This window comes from Heptranchias perlo, unplaced genomic scaffold (assembly GCF_035084215.1).
Source record: "Heptranchias perlo isolate sHepPer1 unplaced genomic scaffold, sHepPer1.hap1 HAP1_SCAFFOLD_50, whole genome shotgun sequence".
NCBI classification, from domain to species: domain Eukaryota; kingdom Metazoa; phylum Chordata; class Chondrichthyes; order Hexanchiformes; family Hexanchidae; genus Heptranchias; species Heptranchias perlo.
The window spans coordinates 480161-498442 of NW_027139516.1; the positions used below are offsets into that span (position 1 = coordinate 480161).

At 42.5% G+C, this 18282-nt stretch overlaps 2 non-coding genes across 2 annotated transcripts; one reads left to right on the forward strand and one right to left on the reverse strand.

Moving 5' to 3' along the window:
- Positions 1–73, reverse strand: trnak-cuu (transfer RNA lysine (anticodon CUU)). The gene has a single exon. It is a non-coding gene; the product is annotated as a tRNA-Lys (tRNA).
- Positions 74–8458: 8385 nt separating this feature from the next.
- Positions 8459–8530, forward strand: trnag-ucc (transfer RNA glycine (anticodon UCC)). The gene has a single exon. It is a non-coding gene; the product is annotated as a tRNA-Gly (tRNA).
- Positions 8531–18282: the final 9752 nt, after the last annotated feature.

Consider the following 18282-nt stretch of genomic DNA (forward strand, 5'->3'; position numbering starts at 1 on the left):
CGCCCAACGTGGGGCTCGAACCCACGACCCTGAGATTAAGAGTCTCATGCTCTACCGACTGAGCTAGCCGGGCCTGATGGTACATTACCTCCTTATCTATTATTGCAGCAAGCAGGAGAAAGACTCCATTTCAAATTATTGGAATCAATTCTGAGTGACAGGATCAACTGTCACTCCGAAAGGCACGGACGAATCAAGGACAGTCAGCATGGATTTTTTAAGTGGAGGTCGTGTCTGACTAACCTGATTGAATTTTTCGAGGAGGTGACAAGGAGGATCGATGAGGGTAGCGCAATTGATGCAGTCGACATGGATTTTCGCAAGGCTTTTGAAAAATTCCCACATGGCAGATTGGTCAAAAAAGTAAATGCCCATCGGATCCAAGGGAATGTGGCTTATTGGAGCCAAAATTGGCTCAGTGGCAGGAAGCAAAGGGTAATGGTCGACGGGTGTTTTTTGTGGCTGGAAGACTGTTTCCAGTTGGGTGCTGCAGGGCTCCGTACTTGGTCCTATGCTTTTTGTGGTATACATTAACAATTTGGACTTAAACGTCGGGGGCATGATTAAGAAATTTGCCGGTGACACAAAAATTGACCGTGTCGTTGATAGCGAGGAGGAAAACTGTAGACTGTGGGGGTTCAGGCAATTTTCTGATAACAAAGCACTCAATCTATCTCTGAATGAATTTTGAACGAATACGTGTGTTTGACCCGGCACAGGCACGATGGGCCGAATGATCTCCTCTTGTGGACTAACATAATACGATGATACCAAGTGTTGTCAGACAGAAAAGCAACACATTGCAAATAAGAGCAGAGAGAGGAAACTAGACTAACAGCAAAACAGCACGGTGAGATATTGTATTTGAGAAGGATGAGGAGGGATAGTTTATCATGGTGGTAGTCACATAGGGTATCATTTGTGACTTTGATAAGGACCATTTCATGCTGCGACAGTCTCTGGCACTGTGTGTGAGTGTGGGATTCATTCTGTATCTGTCAGTCTCTGGTACTGTGTGAGTGTGGGATTCATTCTGTATCTGTCAGTCTCTGGTACTGTGTGAGTGTGGGATTCATTCTGTATCTGTCAGTCTCTGGTACTGTGTGTGAGTGTGGGATTCATTCTGTATCTGTCAGACTCTGGTGCTGTGTGTGAGTGTGGGATTCATTCTGTATTTGTCAGTCTCTGGTACTGTGTGTGAGTGTGGGATTCATTCTGTATTTGTCAGTCTCTGGTACTGTGTGTGAGTGTGGGATTCATTCTGTATCTGTCAGTCTCTGGTACTGTGTGTGAGTGTGGGATTCATTCTGTATCTGTCAGACTCTGGTGCTGTGTGTGAGTGTGGGATTCATTCTGTATTTGTCAGTCTCTGGTACTGTGTGTGAGTGTGGGATTCATTCTGTATTTGTCAGTCTCTGGTACTGTGTGTGAGTGTGGGATTCATTCTGTATCTGTCAGTCTCTGGTACTGTGTGTGAGTGTGGGATTCATTCTGTATCTGTCAGTCTCTGGTACTGTGTGTGAGTGTGGGATTCATTCTGCATCTGTCAGTCTCTGGTACTGTGTGAGTGTGGGATTTATTCTGTATCTGTCAGTCTCTGGTACTGTGTGTGAATGTGGGATTCATTCTGTATCTGTCAGACTCTGGTGCTGTGTGTGAGTGTGGGATTCATTCTGTATTTGTCAGTCTCTGGTACTGTGTGTGAGTGTGGGATTCATTCTGTATCTGTCAGTCTCTGGTACTGTGTGTGAGTGTGGGATTCATTCTGTATCTGTCAGTCTCTGGTACTGTGTGTGAGTGTGGGATTCATTCTGTATCTGTCAGTCTCTGGTACTGTGTGTGAGTGTGGGATTTATTCTGTATCTGTCAGTCTCTGGTACTGTGTGTGAATGTGGGATTCATTCTGTATCTTGTCACTCTCTGATACTGTGTGTGAGTTTGGAATTGATTCTGTATCTTGTCAGCAGTGTGTGTGAGAGTTTGTGATTAATTCTTTATATAAAACTGTGTGTTAGTGTGGGATTCTTTCGGTATCTGTCAGTCTCTGGTACTCCATGTGACTGTGGGACTCATTCTGTATATACAGTCTCAAGTACTGTATGTGGGAGTTGAATTCATCCTATATATGCAGTTACTCATACTGCATGTGATTGTGGGATTCATTCTGTATATACAGTCTCCAGTACTGTATGTGGGAGTTGAATTCATCCTAAATATGCAGTTACTCATAATGCATGTTAGTGTGGGATTCATACTGTACCTGTCAGTCTCTGGCACTGTGTGTGAGTGTGGGATTAACTGTGTGTCTGTCAGTCTCTTGTACTGTATGTGAGTTTGGGATTCGTTCTGCATCTGTGAGAGTTGGAGTCATTCTGTGTCTGTGTGTCTCTGGTACTGTCTCTGAATGTGAGATTCATTCTGTATCTGTACGTAATTATTCTCTCAGATTAAATTATGGTGTTCAATATTGCAGCTTTTATATCTCAATGTTTAAATAGTTTTACTCCTTGTTTAATTGGTAAATATGGACATACTTTCGGATTTGATGCTGGAGGTTTTAACCAGATTATTTGTGCGCTTTTTGGAGTACTATTAAATCTCTATCTCTGTGAGTACTGTTGTGGATGATAATGTATCTTTAAAACTGATAAGGTGACATTTTTGAATTGGTATGTAATGTGTAGATCAGTCTGGAGAAATGGAATTGATACCGTATCTTTCAGTCTAATATTGTATGAGATTTTTGGACTGGTATGTAATGTGTATCTCAGTCTGCACTAATAGAATTGATACTCGATCTTTAAATCTCATTCTACGAGTTCATTCTGAACAGGTATCTAATTTGTCTCTCAGGTTTACTATCTTTCAATATTTCTCAATCTGATACTCTGCCTGAGTTTTGGACTTGTATGCAATTTGTATCATATGATACACATTTCGAATGGATATTCCATGGATTAAAGTCATGTGTGTGAGAGTTCTGGGCTAGTATTCAATTTGAATCTCGGGGTACATTATTGGGATTCATTCTGTACCTTTGAATCGGGTACCATGTGTGATTTCTATCTGGTATTTAATTCGTAGCTAATGTTGCTCTATTGTGAGATTGACACAGTGCCTTTCACTCTGAGAGTGTGATTTTGGACTGGGATTTTTGTATCTACCTGTCAGCGGGACTGAGTTAGGGGGAAATGGAACAGTGTCTGCCTCACCTACTCTGCTTGACTGTTGGATTGAAAATGTGTCTCTGGAAATTGTGATCATTGTGGGACTGACTACTCCTGCTGTCTGAGACTGTGGAACTGATGACCTGTCTGTGTCTCTGTGCTCTGTGAGTGATAATATACTTACTGTGTGTGAGAAGGAGCTGGCTGTACTGTTCCTTCTGCCTCGGGTGGAGGAAGCATCACATTTATTCTGGATCGTTCAAGGGTTTGCCTGGAGAAAGAAAATGATCTCTTGTTACTCAGGAACAGGTGAGGTAGAAAATACAGAAGTGATCAGTTTAATATCTCTGTTAATGATCATTTTGAATATCCACAAATGAAATCCAGTGATACAAACAGTGTCAGTGTCTGACTCCACTGCAGTACTGCAGCACTCAGCTTCTGCATACCAGGTGTGTTGGGCTGTTTTACAACAATTTAATAACATCCAGACACGGCCCAACCCCTGCACCGATCCATGAATGGGACGACCCGATGTAGCAGGGACCTTTGTACAGGTCAGGTTTCTAATCCCCTCTCCCATGGGACTAACCGTTGAACGGAAACCAAACAGCCGCTGTTTAAAATGTGTCCTTGACACTTCTCACCTGATGCCTGCAATAGATGCTCTTTGTATAACTCCCCACATCCTTACTGTCCGGCTCTGTTTCCACTCTTCACTGTCCAATAACAATAAACAGGGTGAGGCTGGAACTAAACCAGGACCATTCACTCCTGGTTTGGGGAGAGAAAGCAGCAATGATTTTAATAGCAGGTTCTTCCCATTCTCTCTCCCTTCCCCTGGACACACCCTGTACACACACAGCCCGAGAATGACCTCTCATTTCCCCCCTCTCACTCCATGTTCCGGGACCAGTTCCTGATCCACTCCGCCTCTTACAAACAGCCCCCGGACTCCCCCTGACCTTCCCCCGGACTCAATGCCGATGTCTGAGCCCATCTGCGGACACGGTCCCGAAGCGATGATCTGCTGTAACGAGGCTGCTCTTTGCTCCCTTCCCCCGGGGGGCGTGATCTCTCCATTCCCGGCTGTTTTAAACCATCTTCTTCCGCTCACTGAGGGAATGGCGCCCACAATTCCCAATCCAAAAATCGATGGAAACTTTCCCCAATTGGAATTTTTCCGAGTCTGAGCAAAGGAAGTGGGACTGGGGGAAAGGTCAGAGGGAATGGGGTCCACAGGCAGTGCAGGAACAGGCACCAGAATGGGAAACAGATGGGATTCCACCAGTGCCTAACGCTGGAATCCAGACTGACTTTACAATCTCCAACTATTAAACTCGATGTTTCCATCCCTGCTGTTTCTCTCGGGGTCTTTTGATGGTAAAGAGCCTTTCAGAGATAAAGTGAGCGGCTGTGAAATCAGCCAATGGATTCTCTTCATTAATGGCCCCTATAATGTGTGACTGAGAGAGGATTTCTCAAACCAATCCTGGAGAAACATGGGAGGAAAGTGGGAGTCGGTGTATTTGCTGGGACCGTGTAGGGTTAATATCAGGCAGCAACAGTCGCAGATTAATTTAACCGGAGTGAAACTGTCGGTCACTGAGAGTAATATCGAACAGCCCTGAACTGTAAAACTGCAGATAGTACAACAGGCATTAGAGGGTTAAATGTGATCCATTGTTTCTGTCCCTCTCTGTACTGTCCCTGAGTGTGGGATTAATAGTGTTTCTGATCCTTGTACAATATCAGTGAGAGATGTGATTGCATCTTCTGTCTCTCCAACGCGATCTTTCTGGATAAAATCGCACTTTCCCGGTCAGTCTGGAACTAATACTGTTAACGTCTGTCTGTCACTGTGTCTCACCGCTCTCTCTGTCTCTCTCACCGTGTCTGCCTCCCTCTCTCTCTCTGGTGCTGTATATGAAGGTGGATACTGTTATTGAGCGTGATTTGGACACAGATCGGAAGTGTAAGACTGATACTGTCTCTCTCTCTCTATTGCTGGACATGAAAGTGGGATACCGTCTGATATAAAATAGAGAGAATGAGATGTCCGGGCCGGGCCTCCCTGTAACTGGGGATGTGTTCGGCTCCAGTCCCAGTTCATGGTCATAATCCTTTCACAGATTCAGGGCGAGAGTCTCTGTGAGACGGTAACACTGGCGGAGAAACTCCGCGTCATAACTCAAACCCCAACAGATGAGATTCTCCAAATAAGCTGGAATAAGGTGTTTGTAAAACGCTGAACCCGTCTGGGAGGGGATGTGTGGGGAGATAGAACAGGGAAACAGACTGAAATGGAGGAGCCGAGTTGACTTGTTGTTGAATGGACTGAATTTAGGCAGGAATATTAACGATTTCTCATTGTAACGGGGCTTATTTGAAAGCTTCGGGTTTTGGGAATCCTTGAATATGAAGCCCGGGTCTGTCAGGGTTTGTGCGGAGCGCTGAGGTTCGGTTCTATTATCGATAAACGGTTTGAAACTGTCGAATGGAGAGAACTGGAGGTGGAGCTGGAAGATCAGAGGCCGCTCTCCGCTCTGTCACTCTGACTGTCTCCTCCCCTCCCGATTTCTCTGTTTAATCCCCCATATGGAACCAAAGCGGGTCGGTGGAATCTAAACACGGTTTACTCGTTAACAGGACGAAAGGCGAGTAATGTTCCTGATCTCCTGGGCACCAGGCAATTCACTGTTATTTGTTTCTGTACAGAGTTACATTTCAGTGATTCCCCAGTGAGTTTGATGCGTTATGTAAATAATCCAACAAAATAGAACAGAAACGGAGCGAAGCGCTGAATTCCACAGATGTAGAAAGGTTAGTCGAGCAGTTCTGGTGATTCTTTACGAGCCCAGCATGGCAAGTAGTTTAAATAAATACAAGAAACCTGGTGATGTGTGGGCTGGGATCTATAAGTCACCGTTTAAAGTACCGGACTGTGGTCACTGCCCCGACTCCAGTCCCATTAATTCCTCATCTCGTCCACAACGAAACAAAAGCAGCTCAAAGCCACACTGGTAGCATGATATTCGCGTTTCCCTTCAGACAGTCACCAGTCCTTTCACAGATACAGAGGGTGGCTCTGAAAAGAGCCTTTACATCGAGTTACATTGAAACTACAGCACAGAAACAGGCCATTCTGCCCAACTAGTCTATGCCAGCGTTTATGCTGCTGATGAGCCTCCTCCTTCCTGACTTCATCTAACCCTATCGGCATATCCTTCTGTTCCTTTCTCCCTCATGTGCTGATCTATCTTCCCCTTAAATGTCCCTCTGTTATTTGACTCAGATACAACCTCGTAGTTGCAAGTTCCACATTCTAACCACTCTCTGGGTAAAGCAATTTCTCCTGAATTCCCTATTTGATTTATTAGTGAATATTTTATATTTATTACCTGAAGTTTTGGACTCCCCACAAGTGTAAACATTTTCTCTACATCTATCCGAACAAACCCTATCATTATCTTAAAAACCTCGATCAGATCAACCCTCAGCCTTCTCTTTTCTTGTGAAACGAGACCCAGTCTGTTCAGCCTTTCCTGATAAGAATATCCTCTCATTTCTGGTATCATCCTTGTGAATCTTGTTTGCACCTTCTCCAATGCCCCTATGTCTATAATATGGAGACGAGACCTGTTCGCAGTATTCCAAGTCTGGTCTAAACAAGGTTATATACAAGTTTAACATGACTTCTTTGCTTTTCAACTCTATCCCTCTAGAAATGAATCCTAGTGTTTGATTTGTCTTTTTATGACCTGATTAACCTGGGTCGTTACTTTTAGTAATTTGTGTATCTGTACCACTAGATCCCTTTGCTCCTCTGTCCCGTTTAGACTCTTATTATCCAAGCAGTGTGTGACCTCCTGATTCTTCATTCTGCAAGTTTATTAATGCCCTCTTGCATTTTGATGCATTCTTCCTTTGTATTAACTAAATCCCCCAAGTTGGTGTCGTCCACAAATTTTGGAATTGTACTTCCGATTCCCGAATCCAAATCGTTAATGTAAATTGTGAAGAATAGTGGTCCCATCACCTGAAACTCCACTTCCCACGTTTTGCCACTCTGAGTAGCGACCCTTAACCTCTATTCTCGGCTTTCAATTTTGTCCCCAACTGACCTGACTCCACGTGCTCCGAACTTAGCCATGAGTCTACAAGGTGGTACATTATAGAAGGCCTTCGGAAAACCCAAATATATCACATCTACTGCATTAAACTTGTCTACACTTTCTGTTCCTTCTTCAAAGATTTCAATCAGGTTGGTCCTGTCCTTTGGGTTATCAGATTAAGCCTTGGCCGGTTTACTTGCTCTTGGAGCTCACAATGCTGGTTTTCTTCGGCAGCAGCACGGCCTGGATATCAGACAACACCCTGAGCGATGGTCACCCGTCCCAGCAGCTTGTTGAGCTCCTCGTCGTTGCGGATGGCCAGCTGCAGGTGTCTGGGGATGATGCGGGTCTTCTTGTTTGTCCCGGGCTGCTTTGCCGGGCAGCTCGAGGATTTCAGCCGTCAGATATTCGATGCACAGCAGCCAGATAGACCGGGGCTCCGGCACCCACACGTTCAGCATGGTTCCCCTTTCTCAGGAGCCTGTGAACACGGGTAACAGGGAACTGCAGTCCGGCCCGGGATGAGCGAGACTTGGCCTTGGACCGAGCTTTACCGCCGGTTTTTCCTCTTCCAGACATTTCCACAATCTCACAAACACTTTCACAAAGAATGAAGAAATCCTCCCGCACTCGCCCTTCTTATACCTTCTGGAGGAGTACAGTGGGGGCAGTTGTGATGGGTCTCTCTCAGAGTGTTTACACTGCCCGCTCACCCTCTCTGATATTCTATCTTTGAACTGCTGTAATATTGTCCTTTAGTAATATTGCTGCTCCTCCTCCTTTCCCTATTTCCCTGTCCTTTCTAAACATCTTATAGACTTGAATATTAAGCTGCCATTCCTGTCTGGTTGGTAGTCAGGTCTCTGTAATGATTTAATGGAATTATTTAACTTTACTCAATGGCTGATGTGAGCTGTGGTAAAATGTATTTCCAGCTGGTCAAGTATTGCAGGTATCGACTGTCTCTTCAGTCCGATATCAGGTGAAGAATTACTGGCTGGTGTGGAATTTCCATTGATTGGGGGTTGGTGAAATCTACTGGGCGGAAACAGGAACTGCAACAGAGCGAGAAAGGATCCGTCAGAAACCAGTGAAAATGAAGAACAAAATCCAACAGCCTGCAGTGTCTGTTCAGGATCTGATGTTTGGGAACTATTTTATTGTCGATTATTTTCAGCGGTGGTGGTATAGTGGTGAGCATAGCTGCCTTCCAAGCAGTTGACCTGGGTTCGATTCCCAGCCATCGCAATTAAGTGTGTTTATTAGTTTATTTCCATCAGAAACTCTTAAGTTTATAATTGAATTTGATGCAGTTCAGTTGGATATTGTTTCCAAAACATAATCGGGTGTAATTATAGTAAAATATTTTCAACCTTCATTTCTTTTCCCGACAGAAGGAAAAGAGGAAAAACATGCTGGAAATATTGAGTTGCCAAGGGTCTCATGAGAGTGAGGAAGGGAAATGATATGTTAGCCTTTATTGTAAGGGTGTTGGAATATAAGAGTAAGGAGGTCGTACTGCAATTGTCGTCTGAGGAAGTATTGTGTAAAATTGGCCAATATCCGGTGGAGTTTAGAAGAATGAGAGGTGATCGCATTGAAATGTATAAAATTCTTAGACGGCTTGACAGGGTAGATGCTGAGAGTCTGATTCCCCTGGCTGGAGAGTCAAGAACTGGAGCTCATCGTCTCAAGATAAGGGGTCGGCCATTGAGGACCGACATGAGGAAACATTTCTTCACTCAAAGGATTGTGAATCTTTGGAATTCTCTGCACCCCAGAGGGCTGTGGATGCTCAGTCGTTGAGTTATATTCAAAGCTGAGATCGATAGATTTTAAGAGAGCAACATGCATTATAAAGAGTTGGACGACCATGCATTATAAACAGTGAGAGCACCATGCATTATAAAAGTGAGAGCACCATGGATTGTTATCAGTGAGAGCACCATGCATTTAAAAAAGTGAGAGCACCATGCATGACAAACAGTGAGAGCAGCATTGATTATGAACAGTGAGACCAATATGCATTTTAAACAGTTAGAGCACCTGCATTATAAACAGTGAGAGCACCATGCATTATAACCAGTGAGAGCACCATGCATTATAATCAGTGAGAGCAGCATTGATTATGAACAGTGAGACCAATATGCATTTTAAACAGTTAGAGCACCGTGCATTATAAACAGTGAGAGCACCGTGCATTATAAACAGTGAGAGCAACATGCATTATAAACAGTGAGAGCACCATGCATTATAACCAGTGAGAGCATCATGCATTATAATCAGTGAGAGCAGAATTGATTATGAACAGTGAGACCAATATGCATTTTATACAGTGAGAGCACCATGCATTATAACCAGTGAGAGCACCATGCATTATAATCAGTGAGAGCAGCATTGATTATGAACAGTGAGACCAATATGCATTTTATACAGTGAGAGCACCATGCATTATAAACAGTGAGAGAACCATGCATTATATACAGTGAGAGAACCATGCATTGCAAACAGTGAGAGCAGCATTGATTATGAACAGTGAGACCACGATGCATTTAAAACAGTGAGAGCACCATGCATTATAAACAGTGAGAGCACCATGCATTATAAGCAGAGAGAGCACCATGCATTGTAAACAGTGAGAGCACCATGCATTTTAAACAGTGAGAGCACCACGCATGATAAACAGTGAGAGCACCATGCACGATAAACAGTGAGAGCACCGTGCACGATAAACAGCGAGAGCACCATGCATTATAAACAGTGAGAGCACCATGCATTATATACAGTGAGTGCACCATGCATTACAAGCAGTGAGAGCACTATGCACATTAAACAGTGAGAGCACCATGCATTATAAACTGTCAGAACACCATGCATTATAAACAGTAGGAGCACAATGCATTATAAACAGTGAGAGCACCATGCATTATAAACAGTGAGAGCACTGTGCATTATAAGCAGTGAGAGCACAAAGCATTATAAACAGTGAGAGCACAATGCATTGAATGCAGTGAGAGCAACATGCATGATAAACAGTGAGAGCAACGTGTATTATAAACAGTGAGAGCACCATGCATTATAAACAATGAGAGCAACGTGCATTATAAACAGTGAGAGCACCATGCACATTAAACAGTGAGAGCACCATGCATTATAAACTGTCAGAACACCATGCATTATAAACAGTAGGAGCACAATGCATTATAAACAGTGAGAGCACCATGCATTATAAACAGTGAGAGCACTGTGCATTATAAGCAGTGAGAGCACAAAGCATGATAAACAGTGAGAGCACAATGCATTGAATGCAGTGAGAGCAACATGCATGATAAACAGTGAGAGCAACGTGTATTATAAACAGTGAGAGCACCATGCATTATAAACAATGAGAGCAACGTGCATTATAAACAGTGAGAGCACCATGCACATTAAACAGTGAGAGCACCATGCATTATAAACTGTCAGAACACCATGCATTATAAACAGTAGGAGCACAATGCATTATAAACAGTGAGAGCACCATGCATTATAAACAGTGAGAGCACTGTGCATTATAAGCAGTGAGAGCACAAAGCATTATAAACAGTGAGAGCACAATGCATTGAATGCAGTTAGAGCAACATGCATGATAAACAGTGAGAGCAACGTGTATTATAAACAGTGAGAGCACCATGCATTATAAACAATGAGAGCAACGTGCATTATAAACAGTGAAAGCACCATGCATTATAAACAGTGAGAGCAACATGCATTATAAACAGTGAGAGCACCATGCATTATAACCAGTGAGAGCACCATGCATTATAATCAGTGAGAGCAGCATTGATTATGAACAGTGAGACCAATATGCATTATAAACAGTGAGAGCACCATGCATTATAAACAGTAAGAGCACCATGCATTATAAACAGTGAGAGAACCATGCATTGCAAACAGTGAGAGCAGCATTGATTATGAACAGTGAGACCACGATGCATTTAAAACAGTGAGAGCACCATGCATTTAAAACAATGAGAGCACCATGCATTATAAGCAGAGAGAGCACCATGCATTGTAAACAGTGAGAGCACCATGCATTATAAGCAGAGAGAGCACCATGCATTGTAAACAGTGAGAGCACCATGCATTTTAAACAGTGAGAGCACCATGCATTTTAAACAGTGAGAGCACCACGCATGATAAACAGTGAGAGCACCACGCATGATAAACAGTGAGAGCACTGTGCACGATAAACAGTGAGAGCACCGTGCACGATAAACAATGAGAGCACCATGCATTATAAACAGTGAGAGCACCATGCATTATATACAGTGAGTGCACCATGCATTATAAACAGTGAGAGCACTGTGCATTATAAGCAGTGAGAGCACAAAGCATTATAAACAGTGAGAGCACAATGCATTGAATGCAGTGAGAGCAACATGCATGATAAACAGTGAGAGCAACGTATATTATAAACAGTGAGAGCACCATGCATTATAAACAATGAGAGCAACGTGCATTATAAACAGTAAGAGCACCATGCACATTAAACAGTGAGAGCACCATGCATTATAAACTGTCAGAACACCATGCATTATAAACAGTAGGAGCACAATGCATTATAAACAGTGAGAGCACCATGCATTATAAACAGTGAGAGCACTGTGCATTATAAGCAGTGAGAGCACAAAGCATTATAAACAGTGAGAGCACAATGCATTGAATGCAGTTAGAGCAACATGCATGATAAACAGTGAGAGCAACGTGTATTATAAACAGTGAGAGCACCATGCATTATAAACAATGAGAGCAACGTGCATTATAAACAGTGAGAGCACCATGCATTATAAACAGTGAGAGCAACATGCATTATAAACAGTGAGAGCACCATGCATTATAACCAGTGAGAGCACCATGCATTATAATCAGTGAGAGCAGCATTGATTATGAACAGTGAGACCAATATGCATTATAAACAGTGAGAGCACCATGCATTATAAACAGTAAGAGCACCATGCATTATAAACAGTGAGAGAACCATGCATTGCAAACAGTGAGAGCAGCATTGATTATGAACAGTGAGACCACGATGCATTTAAAACAGTGAGAGCACCATGCATTTAAAACAATGAGAGCACCATGCATTATAAGCAGAGAGAGCACCATGCATTGTAAACAGTGAGAGCACCATGCATTTTAAACAGTGAGAGCACCATGCATTATAAGCAGAGAGAGCACCATGCATTGTAAACAGTGAGAGCACCATGCATTTTAAACAGTGAGAGCACCATGCATTTTAAACAGTGAGAGCACCACGCATGATAAACAGTGAGAGCACCACGCATGATAAACAGTGAGAGCACTGTGCACGATAAACAGTGAGAGCACCGTGCACGATAAACAATGAGAGCACCATGCATTATAAACAGTGAGAGCACCATGCATTATATACAGTGAGTGCACCATGCATTACAAGCAGTGAGAGCACTATGCACATTAAACAGTGAGAGCACCATGCATTATAAACTGTCAGAACACCATGCATTATAAACAGTAGGAGCACAATGCATTATAAACAGTGAGAGCACCATGCATTATAAACAGTGAGAGCACTGTGCATTATAAGCAGTGAGAGCAACATGCATGATAAACAGTGAGAGCACAATGCATTGAATGCAGTGAGAGCAACATGCATGATAAACAGTGAGAGCAACGTGTATTATAAACAGTGAGAGCACCATGCATTATAAACAGTGAGAGCACCATGCATAATATACAGTGAGTGCACCATGCCTTATAAGCAGTGAGAGCACTATGCACATTAAACAGTGAGAGCACCATGCATTATAAACAGTGAGATACCAAGCATTATAGACAGTGAGAGCACGATGCATTTTAAACAGTGAGAGGACCATGCATTTCAACCAGTGAGAGCACCATGCATTATAAACAGTGAGAGCGCCATGCATTATAAACAGTGAGAGCGCCATGCATTATAAACAGTGAGAGCACTATGCACATTAAACAGTGAGAGCACCACGCATTATAAACAGTGAGATACCAAGCATTATAGACAGTGAGAGCACGATGCATTTTAAACAGTGAGAGGACCATGCATTTCAACCAGTGAGAGCACCATGCATTATAAACAGTGAGAGCGCCATGCATTATAAACAGTGAGAGCGCCATGCATTATAAACAGTGAGAGCGCCATGCATTATAAACAGTGAGAGCGCCATGCATTATAAGCAGTGAGAGGACCATGCATTATCAACAGTGAGAGACCAATGCATTTTAAACAGTGAGAGCACCATGCATTACAAACAGTGAGAGGAGCATTGATTATGAACAGTGAGACCAATATGCATTATAAACAGTGAGAGCACCTTGCATTAGAAACAGTGGGAGCACCATGCATTATAAAGAGTGAGAGCAACATGCATTATAAACATTGAGAGCACCATGCATTGTAAGCAGTGAGAACACCATGCATTTAAAACAGTGTGAGCACCATGCATTATAAAGAGTGAGAGCCCCATGCATTTTAAACAGTGAGAGCACCGTGCATTTTAAACAGTGAGAGCACCGTGCATTATAAACAGTGAGAGCACCGTGCATTATAAACAGTGAGAGCACCTTGTATATTAAACTGTGAGTGCACCTTGTATTTTAAACTGTGAGTGCACCTTGTATTTTGAACTGTGAGAGCACCGTGCATTTTAAACAGTGAGAGCACCTTGTATTTTAAACAGTGAGAGCACCGTGCATTTTAAACAGTGAGTGCACCTTGTATTTTAAACTGGAGAGCACCGTGCATTTTAAACTGTGAGAGCACCTTGTATTGTAAACTGAGAGCACCTTGTATTTTAAACTGTGAGAGCACCGTGCATTTTAAACAGTGAGAGCACCGTGCATTTTAAACAATGAGAGCACCGTGCATTTTAAACAATGAGAGCACCGTGCATTATAAACATTGAGTGCACCGTGCATTTTAAACAGTGAGAGCACCTTGTATTTTAAACTGTGAGAGCACCTTGTATTTTAAACTGTGAGAGCACCGTGCATTTTAAACAAGGAGAGCAGCGTGCATTTTAAACAATGAGAGCACCGTGCATTTTAAACAGTGAGAGCACCGTTCATTATAAACATTGAGTGCACCGTGCATTTTAAACAGTGAGAGCACCTTGTATTTTAAACTGTGAGTGCACCTTGTATTTTAAACAGTGAGAGCACCGTGCATTTTAAACAGTGAGAGCAACGTGCATTTTTATCAGTAAGTGCACCGTGCATTTTAAACAGTGAGAGCACCTTGTATTTTAAACAGTGAGAGCACCTTGTATTTCAAACTGTGAGTGCACCGTGCATTTTAAACTGTGAGTGCTCCTTGTATTTTAAACTGTGAGAGCAACGTGCATTTTAAACTGTGAGAGCACCATGCATTTTAAACAGTGAGAGCACCGTGCATTTTAAACAGTGAGAGCACCGTGCATTATAAACAGTGAGAGCACCGTGCATTTTAAACAGTGAGAGCACCTTGTATATTAAACTGTGAGTGCACCTTGTATTTTAAACTGTGAGTGCACCTTGTATTTTGAACTGTGAGAGCACCGTGCATTTTAAACAGTGCACCTTGTATTTTAAACTGTGAGAGCACCATGCATTATAAATTGTGAGAGCACCATGCATTAAAAACAGTGAGAGCACCATGCATTGTAAACAGTGAGATACCAAGCATTATATACAGTGAGAGCACCATGCATTTTAAACAATGAGAGCACACTGCATGACAAACTGTGGGAGCACCATGCTTTATAAGCAGTGAGAGCACCATGCATTATAAACCGTGAGAGCACCATGCATTTAAAACAGTGAGAGCACCATGCATTTTAAACAGTGAGAGCACCATGCATTATGGGCAGAGAGAGCACCATGCATTTTAAACAGTGAGAGCACCGTGCATTATAAACAGTGAGAGCACCGTGCATTTAAAACAGTGAGAGCACTGTGCATTATAAACATTGAGTGCACCGTGCATTTTAAACAGTGAGAGCACCTTGTATTTTAAACCGTGAGTGCACCTTGTATTTTAAACTGTGAGAGCACCGTGCATTTTAAACAGTGAGAGCACCTTGTATTTTAAACAGTGAGAGCACCGTGCATTTTAAACAGTGAGTGCACCTTGTATTTTAAACTGGAGAGCACCGTGCATTTTAAACTGTGAGAGCACCTTGTATTGTAAACTGAGAGCACCTTGTATTTTAAACTGTGAGAGCACCGTGCATTTTAAACAGTGAGAGCACCGTGCATTTTAAACAATGAGAGCACCGTGCATTTTAAACAATGAGAGCACCGTGCATTATAAACATTGAGTGCACCGTGCATTTTAAACAGTGAGAGCACCTTGTATTTTAAACTGTGAGTGCACCTTGTATTTTAAACAGTGAGAGCACCGTGCATTTTAAACAGTGAGTGCACCTTGTATTTTAAACTGTGAGAGCACCGTGCATTTTAAACAGTGAGAGCACCTTGTATTTTAAACAGTGAGAGCACCGTGCATTTTAAACAGTGAGTGCACCTTGTATTTTAAACTGGAGAGCACCGTGCATTTTAAACTGTGAGAGCACCTTGTATTGTAAACTGAGAGCACCTTGTATTTTAAACTGTGAGAGCACCGTGCATTTTAAACAGTGAGAGCACCGTGCATTTTAAACAATGAGAGCACCGTGCATTTTAAACAATGAGAGCACCGTGCATTATAAACATTGAGTGCACCGTGCATTTTAAACAGTGAGAGCACCTTGTATTTTAAACTGTGAGAGCAACGTGCATTTTAAACTGTGAGAGCACCATGCATTTTAAACAGTGAGAGCACCGTGCATTTTAAACAGTGAGAGCCCCATGCATTTTAAACAGTGAGAGCACCGTGCATTTTAAACAGTGAGAGCACCGTGCATTATAAACAGTGAGAGCACCGTGCATTTTAAACAGTGAGAGCACCTTGTATATTAAACTGTGAGTGCACCTTGTATTTTAAACTGTGAGTGCACCTTGTATTTTGAACTGTGAGAGCACCGTGCATTTTAAACAGTGCACCTTGTATTTTAAACTGTGAGAGCACCATGCATTATAAATTGTGAGAGCACCATGCATTAAAAACAGTGAGAGCACCATGCATTGTAAACAGTGAGATACCAAGCATTATATACAGTGAGAGCACCATGCATTTTAAACAATGAGAGCACACTGCATGACAAACTGTGGGAGCACCATGCTTTATAAGCAGTGAGAGCACCATGCATTATAAACCGTGAGAGCACCATGCATTTAAAACAGTGAGAGCACCATGCATTTTAAACAGTGAGAGCACCATGCATTATGGGCAGAGAGAGCACCATGCATTTTAAACAGTGAGAGCACCGTGCATTATAAACAGTGAGAGCACCGTGCATTTAAAACAGTGAGAGCACTGTGCATTATAAACATTGAGTGCACCGTGCATTTTAAACAGTGAGAGCACCTTGTATTTTAAACTGTGAGTGCACCTTGTATTTTAAACAGTGAGATCACCGTGCATTTTAAACAGTGAGAGCACCGTGCATTATAAACAGTGAGAGCACCGTGCATTTAAAACAGTGAGAGCACCGTGCATTATAAACAGTGAGAGCACCTTGTATTTTAAACAGTGAGAGCAACGTGCATTTTTATCAGTAAGTGCACCGTGCATTTTAAACAGTGAGAGCACCGTGCATTTTAAACAGTGAGAGCACCATGCATTTTGAACAGTGAGAGCACCGTGCATTTAAAACAGTGAGAGCACCGAGCATTTTAAACAGCAATTGCACCTTGTATTTTGAACAGTGAGAGCACCGTGCATTTTAAACAGTGAGAGCACCGTGCATTTTAAACAGTGAGAGCACCGTGCATTTTAAACAGTGAGAGCACCGTGCATTTTAAACAGTGAGAGCAACGTGCATTTTTATCAGTAAGTGCACCGTGCATTTTAAACAGTGAGAGCACCTTGTATTTTAAACTGTGAGTGCACCGTTCATTTTAAACAGAGAGCACCTTGTATTTTAAACTGTGAGAGCACCTTGTATTGTAAACTGAGAGCACCTTGTATTTTAAACTGTGAGAGCACCGTGCATTTTAAACAGTGAGAGCACCGTGCATTTTAAACAATGAGAGCACCGTGCATTTTAAACAATGAGAGCACCGTGCATTATAAACATTGAGTGCACCGTGCATTTTAAACAGTGAGAGCACCTTGTATTTTAAACTGTGAGTGCACCTTGTATTTTAAACAGTGAGAGCACCGTGCATTTTAAACAGTGAGTGCACCTTGTATTTTAAACTGTGAGAGCACCGTGCATTTTAAACAGTGAGAGCACCTTGTATTTTAAACAGTGAGAGCACCGTGCATTTTAAACAGTGAGTGCACCTTGTATTTTAAACTGGAGAGCACCGTGCATTTTAAACTGTGAGAGCACCTTGTATTGTAAACTGAGAGCACCTTGTATTTTAAACTGTGAGAGCACCGTGCATTTTAAACAATGAGAGCACCGTGCATTTTAAACAATGAGAGCACCGTGCATTATAAACATTGAGTGCACCGTGCATTTTAAACAGTGAGAGCACCTTGTATTTTAAACTGTGAGAGCACCTTGTATTTTAAACTGTGAGAGCACCGTGCATTTTAAACAAGGAGAGCAGCGTGCATTTTAAACAATGAGAGCACCGTGCATTTTAAACAGTGAGAGCACCGTGCATTTTAAACAGTGAGAGCACCGTTCATTATAAACATTGAGTGCACCGTGCATTTTAAACAGTGAGAGCACCTTGTATTTTAAACTGTGAGTGCACCTTGTATTTTAAACAGTGAGAGCACCGTGCATTTTAAACAGTGAGAGCAACGTGCATTTTTATCAGTAAGTGCACCGTGCATTTTAAACAGTGAGAGCACCTTGTATTTTAAACTGTGAGAGCAACGTGCATTTTAAACTGTGAGAGCACCATGCATT